The following is a 7,528-nucleotide window of genomic DNA, read 5'->3' on the forward strand; positions in this document are numbered from 1 at the left end:
ATGAAACTGGAGCCTATCATACAGAGTGAAGTAAGCCGGAAAGAAAAACACCAATACAGTATACTAACACATATATATGGAAAAGATGGTAACGATAACCCTGTGTGCGAGACAACAAAAGAGACACAGATGTATAGAACAGTCTTATGGACTCTGTGGGAGAGAGTGAGGGTGGGATGATTTGGGAGAATGGCATTGAAACATGTATAATATCATATGTGAAACGAATCGCCAGTCCAGGTTCAATGCATGATACAAGGTACTCGGGGCTGGTGCACTGGGATGACCCAGAGGGATGGTATGGGGAGGGAGATGGGAGGGGGGTTCAGGATGGGAAACACGTGTACACCCGTGGCAGATTCATGTTGATGTATGGCAAAACCAATACAATATTGTAAAGTAATTAGCCTCCAATTAAAATAAATAAATTTATATTAAAAATAAATAAAATAAAGTACAAAGTAACAGTAAAATGATTGTAATTAAGACCCACACTTAGAGATGATTCTAAAAGTTTTCAAGATTAAAAACAGCTTATCTAAAATAGAATGAGGATGTATTGACTTAGGTCTATCACCACCATTATATGTCAAGAAAATTGATAAATGCCTTTCGGTTTACAGCAAAATTTCTTGACTCTAAAATGATATAGTCCAATATCTAGTCTCTCCTTCTTTCACATACACACACACTCTGACATGCAAACACACACAGTGAGAGCAAAATACAGACATTTGCTAATATATATTTACCATATATCTTTATGCAAACAGTTACTTTATGATGCTGACTAGAAAAATAAGGGACAAAATTTAAAAAGAGAAAGAGGAGAAATGGGCTTTAGAATGTGTGGATCCCACTCAGGAAAGTAACAAAGGAAATTTCTGGAAAGAGGCCATTCAGTAGCCCTAGAAAGCAACTGCTTCAGATTAGAGTAGATAAATTGATGGTGCTAGGAGGAAGGCATATAGGAAAAGACCTCAGCTTGAGAAGATATAAGGAACATATATGAAAATGTAACATGCATATAACATTTTTTTTTACAAACAAAAGAGAAAAGTTAATTGCTAACCCGAAGGGGAATAAAACAAAGTTGTGCTATAATGAGGTATCACCTCACACCAGTTAGAATAGCCATGTTAAAAAGTCTACAAATAGAGACTTGACTGGCAGTTCAGTGGTTAAGACACTGTGCTTCAATGCAGGGGGCACAGGTTTGATCCCTGGTCAAGGAATTAAAATCTTCCATGAGGCGCAGCCAAGAAGAAAAAAGTCTACAAGTATTACATGCTGGAGAGGGTGTGGAGAAAAGTGAACCTTCCTACATGGTTGGTAGGAATATAAAATTGGTACAGCCAAAATGGACAACAGTATGGAGGTTCCTTGTGTTAGTTACTTAGTCATGTCCGGCTCTGTGCATATGCAACCCCATGGACTATAGCCCACCTGGCTGCTCTATCCATAGAATTTTCTAGTCAAGAATACTGGAGTGGTTGCCATTTCCTTCTCCAAGGGATCTTTCCTGACCCAGGGATCAAACCCAGGTCTCCTGCATTGCAGGTAGACTCTTAACTGTCTGAGCCACCAGGCCAGGGAAGCCCTTAGAGGTTCCTTGGAAAACTAAAAGTACAGTTACCATATGATCCAGCAATCCTACTTCCGGGCATATATCCAGCAAAGACAAAAATTCTAATTCAAAAAGATATATGCCCCCCAATGGTCATTGCAGCACTATTTATAATAACCAAGGCATGGAAGCAACCTAAGTGTCCATCAATAGATGAAAAGATAAAGAAGATGTGGTAAATATATACAGCAGAATATTACTCAGCCATAAAAAAAGAATGAAACATCATCATTTGCAGCAACATGAATGGACTTAGAGATGATCACACTAAGTGAAGTCAGACACAGAAAGACAAATATTATATATCACTTTTATGTGGAATCTAAAAATAATATAAATGAATTTATTTACAAACCAGAAACAAAGTCACAGATATAAAAAACAAACTTAGGATTACCAAAGGGAAAAGGAAGGGGAGGGATACTTTAGGAGTATGAGCTTAACAGATGTGTGTGTTGGTAGCTTAGTCATGTCTGACTCTTTGCAACCCCATGGACTGTAGCCTGTTCATGGAATTCTCCAGGCAAGAACACTGGAGTGGGTTGCCATTTCCTTCTCCAAGATACACACCACTTAACAGATACACACCACTATAAATAAAATACATAAACAACAAAGATTTACTATATAGCACAGGAAACTGTACCAAATATCTTGCAATAAACTATAATGAAAAAGAATCTGAAAAAGAGTATGTATGTATTAGGTAGATTTAGTCATGTCCAACTCTTGGGCTGCAGCCTGCCAGGGTCCTCCATGGGATTTTCCAGGCAAGAATACTAGAGTGGATTGCCATTTCCTTCTCCAGAAGGACATGTATGTATAACATATGTATAAATGTATTACACATGTATGTATTACACACATACAAATAAATATTTATATGACAGAATCATTTTGCTATAAACCTGAAACTAACAAAATATTGTAAACTATCAACTATAGTTTAATAAAAAATAAAGCAAAGTTATGTAAAAAGCCATAATTCAAATGTGGAGAAAGTAAACCTTTGGCATGATTTTAGCCAATTGATAAGGAGAAAAGAAACATCATTCCGCACAGCAGAGTACATGACCCAACACAGTTAAAAAGTGAAAATTTTCAGAGTCAATTTATGAATAAAGAATGAAAAGCTTCTGTTGATTGCTGTTTCATATCAAATTAGAAATATAACAATCTCTTTTTTCACTATTTAAGAAGCTTTTTCCAAATAAAATTTTCAGTATTTTTAAATGCTGACATTTTAAAAAATTTTATTTTATATTGGAATATATTGGAGTTGATTTATAACATGCTAGTTTTAGTAAGTGAAAGTGAAAGTCGCTCAGTCCTGTCCGACTCTTTACGACCCCAAGGAAATCTCCAGGCCAGAATACGAGACTGGATAGCCTTTTCCTTCTCCAGGGCATCTTACTAATCCAGGGATCAAACCCAGGTCCCCCGCATTGCAGGCGGATTCTTTACCAGCTAAGCCATCAATTTTAGGTGTACAGCAAAGTGATTCAGTTATACATATGAATATATCTATTCTTTTTCAATCTTAAAAAATAAAAATACAAGGCAGTTGACAAATGGTGGAGACTGATGAAAGTAAAAAAGTGAACAAAATAGTACAGGCAATAATATCACCTCTTAGTAGTGTGCTGCTACGTCACTTCAGTCGTGTCCGACTCTGTGTGACCCCATAGACGGCAGCCCACCGGGCTCCCCTGTCCATGGGAGTTTCCAGGCAAGAGTACTGGAGTGGGGTGCCATCACCTTCTCCGCCTTAGTAGTGTATCAGTATATTATTTATCATTAAAAAACTAACCTTCAGAAGTAATAGAAAGATAAACAACCCTAAAATACACAGAGAATGTATAATCATATGATTTAATATTCTGGAGAACCACCAAAGGAAACGCAATCAAAAATATTCAAAAGAGCTTGCCTTTAGGAAACCAAAAAACTGTTGAATAGAAACAGTTCTTTTACTTTAATCACAAACTCTTCTAAATTGTTTAATTGTTATTATATGTTCATGTATTCCATTTATAATTAAAAAAAAACTTTTTGAAGGAGTTTGGGTGTCATATCCTTCCTAAACCTGAAGATCTAAGTGACTTTCCTTTGTATTTGCATAGTATTCAATGCATACCTCCAATATGGCCTAATTTTACTGTACACATATGACTATGTGTTCATCTCCTCAACCAGACTGTTCTTTTGGAGTAGAAATTAAATTTTATTCATCACTCTACCCTCATCTCCTGGTACATTATCTGGTGCAGATTAAGTAATAATTGTATATTCACTTAATAAATAATCAATCTTATTGGGTAATCTAGATTAAAATCAGTATTTTGATCCATTTGTGAGCATGAATATAAACATTCATGAAATATTTAATTCTTTCATTCCCTCATCATACATTTTAACTCTAGTGGGCTAGTGATCACATAAAGCTACATGTCTCCAACCACCAGTGTTTAGCAGACACTGCAAGGGAATTTTAACCCTAATATAATATTCAAAATTCATCACACCTAGAATTTAAATGTAAATCAAATGGTGGTTCTCAGTTTAAAAAGAAGCGGACTCACAGATATAGAGAACAAACTTGGGGTTATCAGTGGGGAGAAAGAAGGGGGAGAGGCAATATGGGGAGGAGATTAAGGGATACAAACTATTATGTATGAAATAAACTACAAGGATATGTTGTACAACATAGGGAATATAGACAATATTTTATAATAACTACACATTGAATATAACCATTAAAAATTGTGACTCACTATATTGTACTCCTGTAACACATAAATTTGAACAACTATACTTCAAAAATTTTTAATTTTAAAATAATTCAAATCAAAGAATATTTTAAAGTTGGTTTTAAGTCTATCCAGTATTAAATCATCACATCAAGCTCAAAAATGTTAAAACCCCTCTAACTCACAGCATGCCACTATCAGTCTTAATTTGGTATTATTTCATAGAAATGTTGCAATTACAATTTAGTCCACATTGATCAGCAAAAGTTAAAGGGCAAAATTAATTAATGGAAGTAGTAAAGGGCAAAAAATTAATATGATGACACATCTAAAATGCTCAGAGTGTAGAGAGGCACTGTTATTTTGAGATTATCCAAATTGATTTTGCAAAAGAAGGGAAAATCTGTGAATAAAGCTGAATTTCAAGACACTTAATTGTATGTCAGTATTTAAAAAAATAATTACTAAATATGACAACCACCTTATAGATTTGAAACTTCTGACTAATAGACCTAACAATGACTAATGACATTACAAATAAGCTGTGAAGAAAATGTACAGCAGCTGCATTGAAACTGTGCCTTCCCAGTTGATGTGTGAATTTATACTAAAATTTCATATTTTAAGAATGACTCAATTTTATTAAAATGCATGAATAGTTTTAGACACCATATAAAGTATATAAATTTTTTAAGTTGCAAAGATTTTCTGGTGATACTTATTTTGAGTACATAAGGAACAGTGTCATAGTCAAACAATGAATTCAACATGCTTATAGAATATATGAGGACTTTAGATCAAGCAACAGTGAGTAGTTGGTGACAATAAATATTCTTATCTTTTGGAGTATTTGTGCGACGTTCAGAGTCCTAACATAAACCGAATCCAAAAGTAAAATCAGAATATTAACTTTTCTATTTACAAAACTCCATCATTACATCTCACTTGCTCACTTGCTATGAATAAATTTCAGAGATAGACTCGGAAGGTGTTTCAAAATATATTTTAGGTCAAAGGAAAGTAAGAGAGATTAGAAGGAGAAGCTCTTTATCACAGAGTTATTAAGTATCTATTCTAATAATAGAATGTTAATTTTTCAGTCCTTTGTGACTCTTTGCGATTCCATGGACTGTAGACCACCAGGCTCCTCTGTCCTTGGGATTCTCCAGGCAAGAATACTGGAGTGGGTTGCCATTTCCTCCTCCAGGGGATTCCTGGCCCAGGAATCGAACCCAGGTCTCCCGCATTGTGGGCAGATTGTTGACTGTCTGAGCCACTAGAAAGACCAATAATGAATAGAATCTAGGATTTACGTCTTGTGATGTTCAATGGTCTTTCTACTAAATGATGGTTTCCAGTCCTTTTCAACTACTAAAACACATATATCCTGTCAGGTCTCAATTCGCAGTCATTTGTAAAGTAGTAAAATCTGTAATGACCCATTTCCAAACTAAGTAATTTTTTAAATTAATTAATTAACTATTGGCTATGCTGGGTCTTAGCTGCAGCGAAAGGACTTATTTGACCCCACGGCATGTGGGATCTTCGTTCCCCAACCAGAGATTGAACTCACGTCTCTTGCATTGGAAGGCAGACCATCAACCACTGGACCACCAGGGAAGCCCCTAAACTAAGTAATTTTTAAAGCCTCTCCCACTCCCACATACCAAGAAATGGCTCACCATAAGTAGCATAAAGCCTCTTGATGACAGTGAAAGAGGAGAGTGAAAAAGTTGGCTTAAAGCTCAACATTCAGAAAACAAAGATCATGGCATCCGGTCCCACCACTTCATGGGAAATAGATGGGGAAATAGTGGAAACAGTGTCAGACTTTATTTTGGGGGGCTCCAAAATCACTGCAGATGGTGATTGCAGCCATGAAATTAAAAGACATTTACTCCTTGGAAGGAAAGTTATGACCAAGCTAGATAGCATATTAAAAAACAGACATTACTTTGCCAAAAAAGGTCTGTCTCATCAAGGCTATGGTTTTTCCAGTAGTCATGTATGGATGTGAGAGTTGGACTGTGAAGAAAGCTGAGCACTGAAGAATTGATGCTTTTGAACTGTGGTGTTGGAGAAGAGTCTTGAGAGTCCCTTGGACTACAAGGAGATCCAACCAGTTCATTCTAAAGAAGATCAGTCCTGGGATTTCTTTGGAAGGAATGATGCTAAAGCTGAAACTTCAGTACTTTGGCCACCTCATGTGAAGAGTTGACTCATTGGAAAAGACTCTGATGCTGGGAGGGATTGGGGGCAGGAGGAGAAGGGGACGACAGAGGATGAGATGGCTGGATGGCATCACCGACTCGATGGACGTGAGTCTGAGTGAACTCCAGGAGTTGGTGATGGAAAGGGAGGCCTGGTGTGCTGCAATTCATGGGGTCTCGAAGAGTTGGACATGACTGAGTGACTGAACAGAACTGAACTGAAGTAGCATAAGTGGAAGAAATAACAGACACCCACATGAAACCTAGAACAACATTCTATACTTGCCAACTAAAGTAGTTAGGAGTGATAGTAAATTCTAACAGGCTATGAAAGAAGTTTAAGAAACACCTTTTTTTTTTTATGAGCTACATTTATAAAGCTGCCTACAATATCCTTATGCTTAAAATGATCCTTCTAATCATTGAAGGAAACATAAATATAACCCTGTCAGATTTAACAAACAAGTTGTCAACTATCTAGCGTCTCTGATCCAAGATGTTCAAGTACCTTAAGATCCGTATAACACACACCACCAAGCAGGCAGATATTGGATTGTGCTTTTTCATCACTGTTGGCTCCAATATTAATATAATATCTATTGAGGCATTTCAAAATTGTAAACACATAATTCATGCATGGATAGTGAGCATAAAAACAAATGCCTTTCTGCATCTGGGGGATGAATTAACAGAAAAAATAGGAACGATTAGAGAAAAAGTGTGTTCTTGCTTCCTAGGGCGAAGTTCTTGCATGAGATCTTCATGCAGCCTGTGGATCTAGTTCCCAGAACAGGGATCAAACCCGGGCCACCAGCAATGGGAGCATGGAGGCCTAGCCACTGGACCACCAGTGAAGTCCTGGCACATACAGTGTCTTTCAAAAATTTATACTATGGGACCCAGAAAAAATTCTTCCCCTAAGAAAAACATTTTAAGAGAAC

Source organism: Bubalus kerabau, chromosome 19 (genome assembly GCF_029407905.1).
Source record: "Bubalus kerabau isolate K-KA32 ecotype Philippines breed swamp buffalo chromosome 19, PCC_UOA_SB_1v2, whole genome shotgun sequence".
NCBI classification, from domain to species: domain Eukaryota; kingdom Metazoa; phylum Chordata; class Mammalia; order Artiodactyla; family Bovidae; genus Bubalus; species Bubalus kerabau.